Below are 19413 nucleotides of genomic sequence, written 5' to 3' on the forward strand. Positions count from 1 at the left end.
TCCTATTTCAATCACTATCCTACTTTCTTAGGTAACAATTTCTCCACTTTCTTTCTTTCTTTTTTCTTTCTTTTCTTATTGAAGTATAATTAACTTACAATATTATATTGGTTTCAGGCGTGCAATATAGTGATTAGATATTTTTATACATTACAAAATAAACACCACTTTAAGTCTGACAGGTTATCATCTGTCACCATACAAAGTTATTACAATATTATTGATTATATTCCCTCTGCTATACATTACATCCCCATGACTTATTTACTTAATGGATGGAAATTTGGACCTCTTAATGTCCCTCACCTATTTCAGTCATTCTTCCAGTTGCCTCCCCTATGGCAGTTTGTTCTCTGTGTCTCTGAGTATGTTCCTGTTTTGTTATGTTATGTTTATTCATTTGTTTTATTTTTTAGATTCCACATATAAGTAAAATCATATGGTATTTTTCTTTCTCTGTCTGACTTATTTCACATAGCATAATATCCTCTAGGTCCATCCATGTTGTCACAAATGGCAATATTTCATTCTAGTCTTATGGCTGAATAGTATTCCAATATATTATTATTATACTATATTATATATTATTCCTATATAATATGATCTTCCTATATACAGATAATCTTCTTTATCTAGTCATCTTTTGATGAACACTTAGGTTCCGCCGTATCTTAGTTATTGTAAATAATGCTGCAAAGGACATATGGGTTCATATATCTTTTTGAATTAGTGTTTTTGTTTTCTTAGGATAAACACCCAAAATTGCAATTGCTGGATTTTATGGCAGTTCTAGTTTTAATTTTTTGAGGAACCTCCATACAGTTTTCTTAGTTGCTGCCCCAATTCACATTCCAACCAACAGTGCACAGAGGTTCCCTTTTCTCCACATCCTTGCCAACACTTGTTTTTGTCTTTTTGATAAGAGCCATTCTGACAGTGTGAGGTGATAACTCATTGTGGTTTTTATTTGCACTTCCCTGATGATTAATAATGTTGAGCATCTTTTCATGTGCCTGTTGGCCATCTATATGTCTTCTTTGGGAAAATGTCTATTCAGGTCCTCTGTCCTTTTAAAATTGGGTTGCTTATTTTTTTTGATGTTGAGTTGTATGAGTTCTTTGTTTATTTTGGATATTAACCCCTTATCAGATATATTGTTTGCAGATATCTTCACCCATTCAGTAAGTAGGCAACCATTTCATTTTGTTCATAGTTTCCTTCCTGGCAAAAGCTTTTTAGTTTGATGTAATCCCATTTGATCATTTATGCTTTTGTTTCCCTTGCCTGAGGAGACTATTCAAAAAAAGTTAAGACTGATGTCAAGTAGTTTACTGCCTATGTCTTCCTCTAGAAGTTTTATGATTTCAGGTCTTACACTTAAGGTTTTAACCCATTTTGAGTTTATTTTGATATATGATGTGAGAAAGTAGTCCAGTTTGATTCTTTTGCATGTAATTTTTCTAATACCATTTATTGAAGATGTCTTTCCCCAATCGCATTGTCTTGCATCCTTTGATGCAGATTAATTGACAACTAAGTGTGACTTCATTTCTGGGATCTCTATTCTGTCCCACTGATCTGTGTGTCTGTTTTTGTACCAGTACCATACTGTTTTGATTGCTATAGCTTTGTAGTGTACTTTGAAATCAGGGAGCATGATGTCTCCAGCTTTGTTCTTCTTTCTCAAGATTTTGACTATTTCATGCCTTTTGTGGTTCCATACAAATGTAAGAATTATTTGTTCTATTTCTGTGAAAAATGCCATTAGTATTTTGAATCTATAGATTGCCTTGGGTAGTATGGTAATTTTAACACAATTAATTCTTCCACTCTGTGAGCATCGTATACATTTCCATTTGTTTATGTTGTCTTCAATTTCTTTCATCAGTTTCTTGTAGCTTTTAGAATACAGGTCTTTTAACTCCTTAGTTAGATTTATCCCTAGGTATTTTATTCTTCTGATGCAACTGCAAATGGGATTGGTTTTCTGATTTATCTTTCTGATAGTTTGTTGTTAGTGTATAGAAGTGAAACTGGTATCTGTATATTAATTTTTTATCCTGCAGCTTTACTGAATTCATTTATTAGTTCTAATTGTTTTTCATCTTCAGGGTTTCTTATATATAGTATCATGTCATCTGAAAATAGTGACAGTTTTACTTCTTCCTTTCAAATTTGGATTCCATTTATTTCTTTTTCTTCTCTGATTGTTATGCCTAGTACTTTTCAATACTATGTTGAACAAAAGTGGTGAAAGTGGGCATACTTGTCTCATTCCTGATCTTAGAGGAAACTTTTTCAGCTTTTCACCACTCAGTATGCTGTTAGCTGTGTGTTTGTCATATATGGCCTTTATTATATTGAGGTATGTTCCCTCTATGCACACTCTGTTGAGAATTTTTCTCATAAATTGATGTTGAATTTTGTCAAATGATTTTTCTGCCTCTCTTTCAATTATCAAATAATTTTTATTTTTCAATTTGTTAATGTGGTATATCACATTGATTGATTGATGTTTCAAGGATATTGAACCACCCTTGCATCCTTGGAATAAATCCCACTTAATCATGGTGTATGATCCTTTTAATGTATTGTTGAATTGTTTGCTAATATTTTGTTGAGAATTTTTGCATCTATTTTCATCAGTGATATTTGCCTATTATTTTCTTTTTGTGTGTGTGGTGTCTTTGGTTTTGGTATCAGGGTGATGCCGGCCTGGTAGAATGAGTTTGGAAGTGTTTCTTCCTCTTCAATTTTTTGGAATAGTTTGAGAAGGATAGATGTTAACTTTTCTTTAAATGTTTGGTAGAATTCACCTGGGAAGCAAATAGTCCTGGACTTCTGTTTGTTGGGAGTTTTTACATTGCTGATTCAATTTCCTTACTGGTAATTTGTCTATTCATATTTTCTATTTCTTTCTAATTTAGTCTTGGGAGATTGTGCATTTCTAGGAATTTATCCATTTCTTCTATGTTGTCCATTTTATCAGTGTGTCATTGTTCATAGCAATCTCATATGATCCTTCGTATTTCTGTGATATCCGTTGTGACTTGTCTTTCATTTCTGTTTTTATTTATTTGGACCCTCTTTCTTTTTTTCTTGATGAGTATGGTGAAAGGTTTATCAAATTTATTTCTCTTTTCAAAGAAGCAGCTTTTAGTTTCATTGATCTTTTCTATTGTTTTATTAGTCTCTATTTCATTTATTTCCACTCTGATCTTTATTCCTTTTTTTCCTTCTACTAATTTTGGGTTTTGTTCATTCCTTTTACTAGTTCCTTTAGGTGTAAGGTTAGGTTTTATTTGAGATTTTTCTTGTTCCCTGAGATTAGACTTTTACACTTTTATATAAACTGTAATTTCCTTTTTAAAACTTGTTAGCTTGGCCCAAAGATTTTGGATCGTTGTATTTCCATTTGCATTTGTTTCCAGGTATTTTTTGATTTCTTCAGTGACTCATTGGTAGTTTAGTAGCATATTGTCTAGCCTCCATATGTTTGTGTTTTTTGTAGGTTTTTTCCTTGTATTTGATTTCTAGTCTCATACCATTGTGGTTGAAAAACTGCTTGATATGATTTCAATCTTAAATTTAATTGAGACTTGTTTTGTGGCCTACTATGTGATCTATCCTGGAGAATGTTCCATGTAAACTTGAAAAGAATGTGTATTCTGCTGCTTTTGGATGTAATGTTCTATATACATCTATTATGTTCATCTGGTCTCATGTGTCATTTAAGGCCAGTGGTTCCTTACTGATATTCTGTCTTGATGATCTGTCCGTTGATGTAAATGGAGTGTTAAAGTCTCCTACTATTATTGTGTTACTGTTAATTTCTCCCTTTATTTCTGTTCATTTGCTTTATGTATTTAAGTCCTTCTATATTGGGTACATATATATTTACAATTGTTATATCTTCTTGTTGGATTGATCTCTTTATCAATATGTAATATCCTTTTTGTCTTTAGCTAAAGTCATTGTTTGCAAGTCTGTTTTGTGTGATACAAGTACTGCTACCCTGGCTTTCTGTTCATTTTCATGGAATAACTTTTTCCATCCCCTTACTTTCAGTTTGTGTGTGTTATCATTTCTGAAGTAAGTCTCTTGTATGCAGCATATATATGGGTCTTGTTCTTATATCCATTTAGCCACTCTATGTCTTTTTTTTTTTTTCACTTTTGATTGGTGCATTTATCCCATTAACATTTAAAGTAGTTATTGAAATATGTATGTACTCATTGCCATTTTGTTGATTCTGCTCTGGTTATTTTTGTAGTTCTCTTCATTTCTTCTTCTTTTTCTCTCTTCTCTTGTGATTTGATGACTATCTTTAGCATTATGTTTAGATTCCTTTCTTTTTTTGTGTACATACCTGTTATATATTGGGGTTTGTGGTTACCTAAAGTTCATATATAACATTATTTTAGGTTCATATATAACATATATATGATAATTTTAGGTTGCTGATCTCTTAAGTTCAAATGCATTCTAACAACCTTGTGTTTTTACTCCCCCCTCCCCTATGTTAATGTTTTTACATCATATTTTACATCTTTTTTTGTGTATCCCTTAACTACTTATTGTGTCTATATAGATTATTTTGCTACTTTTGTATTTTAACCTTCCTACTAACTTTATAAGTGGTTGATCTATTATCTTTATGTTTGCCTTTACTGATGAAAATTTCTTTTCATAATTTTCGTATTTCTAGTTGTGGTCTTCTTTATTGCTTACAGAAGTCTTTTTAACATTCCTTGTAAATCCTGTTTACTGGTGCTGAATTCTTTTACCTTTTGCTTGTCTGTAAGCTCTTTATATCCTTCAAATCTGAATGATAGCTTTGCCCCATATTCTTAGGTGTGGGTTTTATTCCTTTTATTACTTTGAATGTATCAAGCCACTCTCTTCTGGCCTGAAAAGTTTCTGCTGAAAAGTCAGTTAATGATTTTATGGGTGTTCCCTTGTATATAAGTAGTTGCTTTTCTCTTGTTGCTTTTAAGATTCTCTTTTTATTATTAATTTTTGTCATTTTAATTATAATGTGTCTTGGTGTGGACCTCTTCGAATTCATCTTCTCTGAGATTCTCTGTGCTTCCTAGACCTGGATGTCTGTTTCCTTTCCCAGGTTGGGGCAGTTTTCAGCTATTATTTCTTCAAATAAATTCTCTGCCCCTTTTTCTCTCTCTTCTCCTTTTGGGACTCCTATAAATGTGAATGTTAATATGCTCAATGTTGTCCCAGAGGTCTCTTAAATTATCCTTAGTTTTAGATATTCTTTTTTCTGTTCACTTGAATAATTTCTCCTACTCTGTCTTTCAGTTTGCTGTTCTGTTCCTCTATATCATCCAACCTACTGTTGACTCCTCCTAGTGTATTTTTTACTTCAGTTATAGTGTTCTTCAGTTCTCTTTGGTTATCCTTTGTTAGAAAGAGTTCATCCATTTGTCCAAGTTCATTGAGCATCTTTATGATTATTACCTGGAATTCTTTTTTGGCTTATCTCCACTTTGTTTATTTCTTCTTCTTGGGTTTTGTCTTGTTCCTTCGTTTGGAACATATTTCTCTGTCTCCTCATTTTGCCTAAATCTCTGTGTTTATTTCTCTATATTAAGTAAGTTGGTTACATTTCCTGATCTTAGAGAAGTGGCTTTATGTAGGAGACATACAATGGGGCCCAGTATCCCACTCCTCTTGAGTCCCCAGAGTTATATCCTCCAGAGATGCCCTCTATGTGGGCTGTGTGGGCCCTTCTTTTGTGGCAGGGCTGACTACTGTGGGTGTACTGGTAGGCAGGACTGGCCCCCAGCCTGATTGGCTGCCTTGTTCTGTCTTGTGTGGTGGCTGCTGGGCCACTGGTGGGTGGGTTTCAATTCCTGTGCAGCTGGCTGCTCAGTCCATGGGGTTCCAGGACTGGTGCTGACCCACTGGTGAGCAGGTAAGCCCTTGGCATTTATGAGCTAGAGGGAGGGCTCCAAAGTGGCCATTGTCAGTACCTGTGTCCTTGTGGTAGAATGGGCTAACCAAAATGGCTGCCTCAAGTGTCTGTGTTCCCAGGGGAAGTCCCACTTGCCTCCTGCCTCTCTGGGAGGCTCTCCAAGATCAACAAATGGACTGACCCAGGTTCCTTTCAAATTAGTGCATCTGTTCTGGGACTCAGAGTATGTGAGATTTTGTGCACACCCTTTAAGAGTGGATTCTCTGTTTCCTACAGCCCTCTGGCTCTCCTGTATGCAAGACTGACTGGCTTTCAAGGGGTTCATCTTCTTATTGAAACCCCCACCTCCCAAGGCTGGGGAAATCAATGTGGCGCTCAGACTCCTTGCTCCTTGGGGAGAACCTTTGTAATTGTGATTATCCTGCCATTTGTGGGTCACCTACCCAGGATATTGATCTTGACTATACCATGTCTCTGCCCCTCTTACCTATCTCATTGTAATTCCTTCTTTATATCTGGAGTTGTGAAAAGTATTTTCTGTTAGTCTTCAGGTCATTCTCATAGACAGTTGCTCTGTAAGTAGTTGTAATTTTGGTGTGCTTGTTAGAGGAAGTGAGCTCAGGGTCTTCCTACTCTTCCATCTTGACCATGCCTTCCTAGATAAGAATTTCATGTAAGTTTTCTCTTTTCAAACCTCCAACATACCTCTATCCCATTCCCCCACTCTTTTCTTCATGACCTTGCTTCTAGTTTCATTGAGAAAGTAGAACTTTTGCAAATTTTCACCATAGCATCTCCCAACCAGCCATACTTTTCTTCCTTTAATATAGATGTACATTCATGATTTTTTCAAAGGTGAGCCCTTCTCCTTGTGCACTGGATCCATCCCCTTTTACCTACTCAGTGAATTGCCTCTAGGATTACACTCTCTCCTGAATCACTAATACATCTCCCCCCACCCCCAACCTGGATCTTACAATCAGGATATAAACATGGTGTTAGATGTTTCATCTTCCAAAATAACCCTCCCTTTACTCCACATCCCCCTCCAGCTACCTCCTCATTTCTTTGCTTCCCATATAGTAAAACTATATACTTGCTCCTAACTTTCTCTTCTTTGGAAAAGCAATTTGAAAATGAAACTAAGATATTCAGTTTTAGTGGATCTTGGGTGAAGTCAGGAAATTGCATTGTATGTTTTTTTTTGTTTGTTTTGTTTTTTTTTTTTTTTTGCGGTACGTGGGCCTCTCACTGTTGTGGCCTCTGCCATTGCGGAGCACAGGCTCCGGATGCACTGGCTCAGCAGCCATGGCTCATGGGCCCAGCCGCTCCGTGGCATGGGGGATCTTCCTGGACTGGGGCATGAACCTGTGTCCCCTGCATCGGCAAGCAGACTCTCAACCACTGCACCACCAGGGAAGCCTGCATTGTATGTTTTTAAGACTCCCTTGGTGAGTGTGTTCAGGATTGAGAACTATTAATTTAAGTTTTTGTGTTAGGAACTATTCCTAACTAAAGATGACTATAAATGAAAATGAAACTCTCCAATTTTACTGTCAGTAGAACAAAGCGTTTGATTTATAAGACATATAATTTACCAGAAACATGGTCATGATGGAAAAAGTAATATACCTTTCTATTATTTCCCTGTTTATTTGGCTATTAGGGAAATCTGGGATGAGTAACAGGAAATCTTAACATTAATTTTGTCTCTATAGGCTTATGCTTGCCTTTTCTAACCTTATTGATGTGAGAAGCAGGCAGCATATGATGTGGGAGGAAGAGGTGGAAAGGGTGTAGGAAAATTATGATTTTTCTACTCACTAACAGTATTTTCCAGACATAGATGAATAAGAACCATACATATTCTAGTAAAATTTTCATAATATTTAACACCCTGCCTTTCATGTGGTAGTTGTTCAGCACATATGTATTGAATAAGTAAAAACAGGAAGTTGATCTTGTCCAGCTAAATCTCCATGTGTGCTATTCTTGAGGCTCTTAGGAAGTCCATGACATCTAGCCAAAGATGGCTAAAATGCAAGATAAATCTTACACTCTAGTTCCTTAGTATAATTATTCATCCGTTCATTCACTCACTCAAAAAATAGTTATTGAGTGCCTTTCACATACTGGGCACTGGGATTGGTGCTGTGAATGCAGATTTGGTGTCTACCCATAGACATTTAACTTAGTGTGATTATAGTCCAGGCAAATAGTTTGATGCCACTGGTCTCTGGCTATGTGGTTTTATGAAAATCATTTCCTTAGTCTGTGCCTCAGTGTCTCCATGAAAAAAGAATATACGTTTTCACGGATTGTAATGAGGATTAAATGAAAAGTCATATAAAACATTGTTCACAAACCATGAAGGATAGCATAAAGCTTTACTTATTACTGTAACAGTTCACACCCTACATTTTAAAAAAGTAAATTGGGAGAAGAGCAAATTTAAAGGGTGAAGTTAAATTGTTTTGCTGTCAAATAAGGCTTGAAAACTGCTAGTTGTCACTCTTCCCCTGTCAGAGGCGTCTTTTTAGGTTTTCTGCTATTATAACTGATTGTTGTGAATGAAAGGCCTATTTCCTACTTCAACCATCAAGTGCAAGGGCCATTACCTTCTACCGATCAAGTTTGCCTTGCTGGGCTCACAGTGCTCTGGGAGCAGTGTGTTGTTTGTGGGGCTCTTCAAACCTCAGGTGCTCTGCTGGATGTGGATAGCTCCCAAGCAAAATAACCTGGCAATCAAACATTGTCTTTTTTTTTTTTTAATTTTTTAAAAATTTATTTATTTATTTTTGCTGTGTTGGGTCTTCTTTTATGTGCGTGGGCTTTCTCCAGTTGCGGCAAGTGGGCGCCACTCCTCATCGCGGTGCGCGGGCTTCTCACTATCGCGGCCTCTCTTGTTGCGGGGCACAGGCTCCAGACGCGCAGGCTCAGTAATCGTGGCTCACGGGGCTAGTTGCTCCACGGCATGTGGGATCTTCCCAGACCAGGGCTCGAACCCGTGTCCCCTGCATTGGCAGGCAGATTCTCAACCACTGCGCCACCAGGGAAGCCCCAAACATTGTCTTTAATCACCAGATTTCTTTGGGTTGGGCCTCCTCTCTGGTGTCAAGCTCCCAGTGGCAAACTGCTTAATTAAACTCCCCCAGAAAATCAGAAACAGTATGAACTGCTGTCTACCACCAAGAGACCATGTTTTTTTTTAAACAAACACTCTCATATTGCCTTCAGAGACGTTGATAACTTCAGAAATTAAAAGGATTATAGAGATATGGGATTCCTAAAGACCAGTTCTCAGCATAGGCTTGGTCATGATGGCATTTACATCCATCTCATCAGCTGAATATATTCATTTTAAAGGATTATCCTTTATTTTGTCATAAAATGACAGACTGATAGTGAGAATAGTATGGTAGCTTTCACACCACAGCCCCCAGCACGTATAATCTCTGAAATCACAGATTCTGGGAACCAGTTTCAGAGATGGGGCACATGAAACTCTGTTGAAACTCAAGTGATATAATTTCCTAAAATGACATAGTCCTTAAAGTACAGGTGTCAACCTTAGGTCTACTGATCAATAGTTTAGCGCAGGCTGAGGAAACAGAATTACATATAACGAGAAAAGTGGTTTTCACGTGTTCGAGAAATCCCTGCTTTCAGAGAAATTTGGCTAATGCAGAGCCAATGTGCCTTGCTGTAGTCTTGTATTTTGGCTGAAGGACAGTTTATGTAAGCCATCAGTGCCCATGCATTTTCCACTCATTCACCCTTAAAAAAAGCAAACAAACCAACATTGCCAGGAAAGGCTTTATAGCATACAGGAAAGGGAATTATAGGTAAGGTTGGTACTTGCGATGTGTTAGGACTTGGACTCAATTCTGCTTTGTTATTGGCAATGTCAATGTCTTGAACAAATCTCTATCTGTAAGCACTTCTCCACCTGCTAAGCTTCATCCAAGGGTAAAAAGAGAATAAACAGATGAAAATGCTTGGTAAACTGTATTATGTTCTACAGATTGAAAAAATGATTATTGATGGTAAACACTAAAAGCTTCTACCTTTCATTTGATAATAGACCTAGCCTTGAAGAGGGTTAAAGAGACTCTGAAGTCATGTATGGATATATGTTGGCAGGAGAAACAGCGGGCCACACTTGCATGGACCTCAGAGCGAGCACCTCCTTAAATTTTGCACCTTAGGCATCTTCTTGCCTCACCCTGTTCCCAGCCCTGTGTTTCCTTGGGTGAGATGGCTCTCTGCAGCTGAGGGCAAGTCCCAGAGAAGGATTTAGCTCAGCGCTGTCAGCTGCCAACCTTTCTAGCAGATGAGGGAATGTGTGCTTTCGTCTTAGAAGGGTGAATCCGGGCAGCACACCGCAGCAGCACTAAAGCACTGTGGTAAGGTTTTGGCAGTCTCTTGTAAAATTAAAAGGCACCTACCCCACGACCCTGTAAGTCCATTCTTAGGTCTATTTCCATGAGCAATGAAAACAAACGTCTGCAAAAATACTCGTACAAGAATATCCATAGCAGCTCCGAATTGGAAACAACCCTTTTGTCTAGACAGGTAAATGGAGTCTCAGCAATGAATGAATTTCATGGTTAAGTGTCTCAAAAACTATGCTAAGCCAAAAAATGTGGGTAAAAAATAGTACATTATGTATAATTCAATTTATATGAGGTTCTAAAACGAGCAAAAACTACTTTATTAAAGAAGATAAATTTTAGAATGGCTCTCTCTGACATGGGAGATTGCCTGGTGAAAGGGCATGTGGGGTCTTGCTGGGCAATGGAAATGTTCTATATTTTGATAGAAATGTCAGTTATACAGGTGCACACATTTGTCAAAACTCACCCTATTATGCATTTAGTATTGTACATTTACTAAATATAAATCAAACCTAAAAAGGAACCCTCATTTATTTTTGTCTACTTGGGAAAATGCAAATTTTTAAGGCTTAGGAGCTGGTCAAGAGGTTACTATTCACATGAAGATAATTTTAAAACATTTCTCACACTATTAGAGCATAGGTATCACAGAGAGCCTACTGGCTTCAGATAAAAATAAATATTGACTACAGAGAGAATAGGGCACATAGACCAGAAGGAGATGATATTGCAGGACCAGGAGATAAAGAAGGATACTCTCCCTAGGGTAAGTAACCAGTGTTAGACATTTTAGAGGATGTCTCTGTATGGCACCTTATCTCCTAAAGTACAATTGATACCAATTTGGTAGTTAAGCTTTGAGCAATTGTAGATGATCACAGAAATTAGAAGTCTGCTTAAATAGTAGTAAAGGCCTTGATACCAGAAGTGACACTTTGGTGTAATAAAGTGCTGTAGAACTTGGGCAATGCATATAAAGGAATTCAGAACAGGTTGGATGATGGACTCTGGCTCTAATTCAGGTAGTTTTTAAACCAATTCAATTATTACTTTTGTTTGTAATATGTCATATGTATCAATAATTGTTCTTAAATTAACCACATAGAAAACAACATATAGTTCTATTCAATAATGTAATTTGGTCACTCTCAAAGAAACCCACTTCAGGGAGTAATCCCAGGAATGTCACTGATAAATAAACCCTATTGATTGTTTTAATAAAGTGGGAGGACAAAATCACATAAACAGATTCCCTTATAGAATATCATTTAACATGGCCTATTTATGCCTGAATGTATTCATTGGTATTGCCTTGTGTTTTAAAAATTTTAATTTAATAAAGTCAAAACCAACCAAAATGAGAATGTTATATAAAATGTCCCAAATTTCATCAAGTTCTCATCCCACAGATTGTCCTAGTTTATTTCCTGCTGTTAGTGCCTCTGAGAGTTCTTCTCAAAGTAACCATGACTGTTTGTATTTTCTATGACTAATTTGGGTGAGGGAAGGGAGAGGGAGATGATTTGTCTAAAAGCTTTGTACAAAAATGTGCCCCAACTTTAATAAGCATCAGAGTTCTGATTGCTCAACGGTCTGTTCCATTTGAAAAAATCACTCTTTCATAATTTTTTTCTTGCTAATTATGTCAGAAAATTTGATTTTCTTTCCCTTCATTAATTCATTCAAACTTTAATACTTGAAATACTTATTGAGAATCTATTATAAGCCAACATATCAACATTTGATGCTGGTATGATATAAAGAAAAATAAGTCATCATTGATTCAATTCAAGGCCTTTACATCCTATTAGAGGAGAGAAATCCGAACACAAGGAAGTTAAAACAATGTTAATTTATTTGAACACATTTTTGCTAAGGTTACTTTGAAAAATAATGTTGAAGTGGAAAGCACAAAAAGTAAATTTTGGTGTAAGTTGGGAAATGGCCTGATGTAGAGCTTAACACTCACATCATTCATTTCAATCTCCAGTTAACTAGTAGCATGGATTATTTATGATGTAACATTTACCACTCTTTCACCCTCAATCTTTTCTTGCAGCTCTCCTAACTAGTTCTGAAAAATAGAACACATACTCAAATCAAAGGATTTTGCTACTAAGTTTGGTGAACTGGAAACACTATTATTTTCGTGTTTGGCCCATAAAATTGGCAAAATCTTCTATCCACGTGTCATGAAATCTCAGATTACCTGTGGCTCTCCACCCAATTTATGGAGAGTGACACTGAGGGCATTTTCCCATCAATCTTCATCTATGCTAGAGATACTTTCTTGATACAGAGATCCCATCATTTCTGGTGCTCCATCTTCTGTCTTTAAGGAATCCAGTTTCTTTATCAGTAGCTTCTGGTCTGCCTTTCAGTGCCTGAGTGTGCCTGTATTACTTATTCTGAAATTCTCAGGTTGCATACTCTGAGACTCTCCCTTACTTAACCAGAGAGGGAAAGTTTATTTCTTTAAGCTCTCAATTTTCATTGTTCTTTCTTTCTCTTGGATGTCTCCCAGTTTATGCCTTTACTTTCAGGCATAGTGTTATTATTAGCCTCCAGTGGAGGCATTTCTTTCACCCCAGTCTGCTGATTTATTGTACCTTCAATTCTTTCCATAGCATATATGATAAAAATAATAATTGCAATCAATCAGGTTTAGGCTATGTGCCAGGAATTGGCCAGTTGTTCTACATACAATATATGTAGCCATACCAGTAATCCTGCAAAGTAGGCATAACATTATCCTGCTCTAACAGTAAGGAAATGAGACTCAGAGAGGTTTAAATAACTTGTCACAAAGTGAGCAAATAGTGAACCTAGACTGAAACCCAGATCTATTGACTCCAGACGTTAGACTTTTTCCCAGGTTACCATTCTGCTTTTTCCTGGGGAACAGCACCAGGAACTTGTTAGGTATTTAATAGCTGTTTGTTACATTAATGCATAAAAGAACATGTGGAATTACCTATATACTTTTTGCTAGAATGAAATGCTAAAAGTATTTATAATTAGTATAATAGACTAGTTCACTGGTCATAAGCAACTAGAGAAACTGAACAATATACGTGATTCTTCTGTTTTCAGACATTGAACAACATGGAATTGTGCTTCATGAGAGAAGATAAACAAATGAGGTTAACCCCACAATCATTTCAGCTTTCAGGCTGGAGGCATTCTCTGAAATGTGGGACAGGGAGGGGAACCCAAGCAAAGCTAAACAGGTTCACTGAGTTGAGGAAACAGATAGATGTTTGAGGGAAGGCTAAGCGACTTGAATTGCAGGGCTGAGTACCATAGAGGAGGGAAGTAAGCCCAGAAAGAGATCCAGTAAAATGTACAGGGGTCCTTTTGAGTCTGGCTGAATACTATCCTGTGCATGTGCAGAGTGAGACTCTCTGAGATCAAGCAAAGAACAAGTATCTGGCAAAAAGTATGTTCCAAGGAGGTGTAAGGCGAACAATTTGTAGAGCCCTCAAAGTGCTGGGAGTTCTAAATGCCAGAGTGCAGAGACCTTATTGAATATCTAGGCCATTCTGTAGAGACCCAAGAAGGTTTATGCCATAGTAGCTGAGTACTCTGCACTTGCCCTAACAAAGTTTAAAAATAAAGTTTGAAAGCGTCAAGCTGATTCACAAACAAATTAAATGCCTGACAACACAAACTTTCACAGTCTTTAAAGGGAGACAATAAGAGCCAAATATTTAGTAATGTAAGGCTTATAGTGTCCAGCATCCAATAAAATTTTAATAGACATGCAAAGTAACAAAAAATGTCACCCATAACTGGAAGAAAAGTCAATCTGTAGAAATAAGCCCAGAAGTTACAGAAATGATGGAATTAGCAGACAAAAACTCTAAAACTATTATACATATTTTCAAGGGTTTAAAGAATAATGGAAACATGCAAGTCAAGAAATAAAAGATATAAAGAGAATTAAGTGGAAATTTGAGAGATGGAAGGTGAAATATTGTAAATAAAATATCTAATGGATGGGCTTAATAACAGAATAAGAGATTAGCAAGCTTGAAACTATCCAAGTGAGAGCACATAGAGAAAAAAGCCATAAGAAGTAAAATAGACAGAGATTCAGTGACATTGAGAAAGCATAAAGTAATTTAATATTCATGTAATTAAGGACCCTGACAGTATGGTAAGTAGTGGTGGAAAAATTATTTAAAGAAATAAATGTCGAAAATTTTCCAATAATTTCAACAGGGTAAACACACATGAATGGAAAAACCACCAAGGCACATGCTAGTCAAATTGCTGAAAACTGGCAATAAAGAGAAAATAAAAGCAGCCAGAGGAAAAGACACATTATATACAAATAGAATGACTACCAAATTCTTGTCAGGAACAATGCAAGACAGAAGACAATGGAATAATTTCTTTAATATGCTAAAAGAAAAAAAGTTGTCAAACTAAATTTCTATATCCAGGAAAAAAATATCCTTCATAAATGGAAGGCAATGAGACTTCCGGTATCTGGTCTGATATGTAAAGACCTTGGAAGTCATTACTCCCATTTTATAAGAAAAAAGCTGAACAAACTGAAAATCAACAACTTGTCTTAGACTGATGAGCGAATTGAGGTCACACTGCCGCCCTGAAAATTTGGAGAGATAGGTGAATACAAATGATCCAGCTTACTGGGAGAAGCAGCCCAGGAGCAGAAGCCTGCTGCTGGAGCCTGTACCACTTACCACCATGTTAATTGGGCTACTGTGTAATAAAAGAGGATTACAGCTAAAAGAATTGCAAGCCTCAGACCCTATTTAAGGAGTCTCTGAGGAAATCCAAAACAAGGGAGACAGAAACAGACATCAGAGGAAATTTTAGCCTTTGATATCTACAGCTATAGCAAATATTAAACACAGTCTAACTCCTAGCCAGATACACATTAAACCTCACACTAAAGGCCTACTTATTTCATTTCTTTTTACTTGATCCATCATGTCTGGTTATGAACAAAAAATTAGAAGAGACATTAAAAGGCAAAAAAACACAGTAAGAAAAGACGAAGCAAACACCAGAACCAGACTCGGTTATGGCAGAGATTTTCAAATGATCAGATTGGAAATTTAAAAATAATTATGATTAAAATGTTACGGGCTCTAATGGAGAGAGTAAACAACTTGCAAAATGGAAAAGCAAAATAAATACATTTATTTATTTATTTATTTATTTATTTTTGGCTGCCTTGGGTCTTTGTTGCTGTGTGCAGGCTTTCTCTAGTCGTGGCAACCAGGGGCTACTTTTTGTTGCCGAGCACGGATTTATTGCAGTGGCTTCTCTTTGTTACAGAGCACAGGCTCTAGGCGCATGGGCTTCAGTAGTTGTGGCTCACGGGCTGTAGAGTGCAGGCTCAGTAGTTGTGGCACAGGGGCTTAGTTGATCCACAGCATGTGGGATCTTCCTGGACCAGGGCTTGAACCCATGCTCCCTGTGTTGGCAGGCAGATTCTTAACCACTACGCCACCAGGGAAGCCCCCATTCTTTCTTTTTTAACTTTATTATTATTTTTTTATTGGGCTATAGTTGCTTTACAATGTTGTGTTAGTTTCTGCTGAACAACAAAGTAAATCAGTTATATGTATATATATATATATCTCCTCCCTCTTGGACCTCCCCCCATGCCACCCATCTAGGTCATCACAGAGCACTGAGCTGAGCTCCCTGTGCTACACAGAAGGTTCCACTAGCTATCTATTTACCCATGGTAGTGTATATATGTCAATCCTAGTCTCCCAATTCATCCCACCCTCTTCTCCCAGTCCTGTGTCTACATGTCCATTCTCTATGTTTGCATCTCTATTCCTGCCCTGGAAATAGGTTCATCTGTATCATTTTTTTAGATTCCACATATACATGTTAATATATGATATTTGCTTTTCTCTTTCTGCCTTACTTCACTCTATATGACAGACTCTAGGTCCATCCACATCTTTACAAATGACCCAATTTCATTCCTTTTTATAGCTAAGTAATAGTCCATTGTATGTATGTACCACATCTTTATCTATTCCTCTGCTGATGGACATTTAGGTTGTTTCCATGTCCTGACTATTGTAAATAGAGCTGCAATGAACACTGGGGTACATGACTCTTTTTGAATTATGGTTTTCTCAGGGTATATGCCCAGTAGTGGGATTGCTGGGTCATATGATAGTTCTATTTTTAGTTTTTTAAGGTATCTCCATACTCTTCTCCATAGTGGATGTATCAATTTACATTCCCACCAACAGTGCAGGAGGGTTCCCATTTTACCACACCCTCTCCAGCATTTATTGTTTGTGGATTTTTTGATGATGGCCATTCTGACTGGTGTGAGGTGAACCTCATTGTAGTTTTGATTTGAATTTCTCTAATGATTAGTGATGTTGAGCATCTTTTCATGTGCCTCTTGGCCATCTGCATGTCTTCTTTGGAGAAATGTCTATTTAGGTCTTCCACCCTTTTTTTTTTGGTGGTACGCGGGCCTCTCACTGTTGTGGCCTCTCCCGTTGCGGAGCACAGGCTCCGGATGCGCAGGCTCAACGGTCATGGCTCACGGGCCCAGCCGCTCCACAGCATGTGGGATCCTCCCGGACCGGGGCACGAACCCGTGTCCCCTGTATCAGCAGGCAGACTCTCAACCACTGTGCCACCAGGGAAGCCCCCCACCCATGTTTTGACTGGGCAATTTTTTTGTTTGTTTGTTTTTGATATTGAACTGCATGAGCTGCTTGTATATTTTGGAGATTAATCCTTTGTCAATTGCTTCGTTTGCAAATAGTTTCTCCCATTCTGAGGGTTGTCTTGTTTATGGTTTCCTTTGCTGTGCAAAAGCTTTTAAGTTTCATTAGGTTCCATTTGTTTATTTTTTTCCATTTGTTTATTTTTGTTTTTATTTTCATTACTCTAGGAGGTGGGTCAAAAAATCTTGCTGTGATTTATGTCAAAGAGTGTTTTTCCTATGTTTTCCTTTAAGAGTTTTATAGTGTCCAGTCTTACATTTAGGTCTTTAATCCATTTTGAGTTTATTTTTGTGTGTGGTGTTAGGGGGTGTTCTAATTTCATTCTTTTACATGTAGCTGTCCAGTTTTCCCAACACCACTTATTGAAGAGACTGTCTTTTCTCCATTGTATATTCTTTCCTCCTTTGTCATAGATTAGGTGACCATAGGTGTGTGGGTTTATCTCTGGGCTTTCTATCCTGTACCATTGATCTATATTTCTCTTTTTGTGCCAGTACCATACTGTCTTGATTACTGTAGCTTTGTAGTATAGTCTGAAGTCAGGGAGCCTGATTCCTTCAGCTCCATTTTTCTTTCTCAGGTTTGCTTTGGCTCTTTGGGGTCATTTGTGTTTCCATACAAATTGTAAAATTTTTGTTCTAATTTTTAAAAAATTCCCACTGGTAATTTGATAGGGATTACATTAAATCTGTAGATTTATTTGGGTGGTATAGTCATTTTCACAATATTGATTCTTCCAATCCAAGAACATGGTATATGTCTCCATCTGTTTCCATCATTTTTTATTTCTTTCATCAGTGTTTTATAGTTTTCTGTGTACAGGTCTTTTGCCTCCTTAGGTAGGTTTATTCCTAGGTATTTTATTCTTTTTGTTGCAGTGGTAAATGGGATTGTTTCCTTAATTTCTCTTTCTGATCTTTCATTGTTAGTGTATAGGAATGCAAGAGATTTCTTTGTATTAATTTTGTATTCTGCAACTTTAGCAAATTCATTGATTTTCATATGACAGAATATGTTGCTTGCAGGCCTGCATGATGAAAAATGTTAGAGGAAGTTCTTCAGTCTGAAGGCAGATGACACCAGATGGAAACGGAAATCTACAAGATGAAAGAACAGCATTGGAAATGCTGGGCAATTAGAAAATTTTTTTTTCCCATTTAAAAACTTATCTTTAAGAGAACACTGATTATTTAAAATAAAATACGTAAAAGTGTATTGTGAAGTTTTAATGTATGCAGAGGTAAAATATGAGTATCACAAAATAAGGGAGAAGGAGAAGTGAAAATACAGTTGACCCCTGAATATCACAGGCTTGAACTGTGCAGGTCCACTTATAAACAAATTGTTTTCAATAGTAAATACTGCGGTACTGCATGATCTATTGTTGACTGAATCCATGAATGCAGAATAGTAGATATGGAGGAACCAAGGATACATAGTTTATAAAGCCATATATTTATTGAATGTCAAAGTCACAGTTATCTAAATTGAGGATAGTGTTTACCATTTCCTCTCACTTTTCAGGGCTAGTTCTAGAAGGTGCTACACCAAGATTTAGGAGGGCTGACCGTGATGGGAAATAACAATAGGTGAGCTTTGAGTCTCTCCATTGGAGTGCTTGTCAAGAGCAAAGGAATGGAGATAAATATCAAACATGGAATAAATGACCCATTATAGAAACAAAGATTGAAGCAGCTTTATCTATGTTTTTTCTTGCATTTGATATGTGTTTGTGTGTGTATATACCAATTCTTTCCTTTTTTTTGTCTTTCCCTTTTAATATTTTATAATATTTTATATGAGGAGTATTGGTGGTAGTTGCCTTTCTATTTCATTTTAAGTTACTGAATTTCCATGGAATTGACTCATGGATGTGATAGTTGACAAGGCTTTAACTTGTCTATTTTTTGAAAAAGATGAGAGGGATTTGTATTAGAAAGAGGTTCATCATATTAGGTAGAATCATGATTCTGCTATTGATGGAAGTTGAATATGACTAAAAGGGTGAGAGTGGATCTGGGTGGCTGAAGGGTTGAATTAAGCTGAGCATTTGCCTTTTGCTGTCAGCTCCCTCCCACATTTGCCATGCCCAGGTTTGTACCACAGCAGGGCAGACTTCTGCAAGTTACACTTGACCAACTCCCTTGATGGACGGCTTCCCTATCTATTTAACCAGTGGGAGGAATTAGACTATAAAGCCGGGGTAGAAATGGAGAAAGGAGGAAGGTATGGAGGAAGGTCATTGTTCTTCTGTTTCTGCTTCTGGTGTTCTCTCTGGGAGAAATGGGTGTCTATGTCCTGCAGCGGCCTTTAATAGATCTAGCAGAAGTAGATCTGG

Source organism: Leucopleurus acutus (assembly GCF_964270905.1).
Source record: "Leucopleurus acutus genome assembly, chromosome: 2".
Classification (NCBI taxonomy): Eukaryota; Metazoa; Chordata; class Mammalia; order Artiodactyla; family Delphinidae; genus Leucopleurus; species Leucopleurus acutus.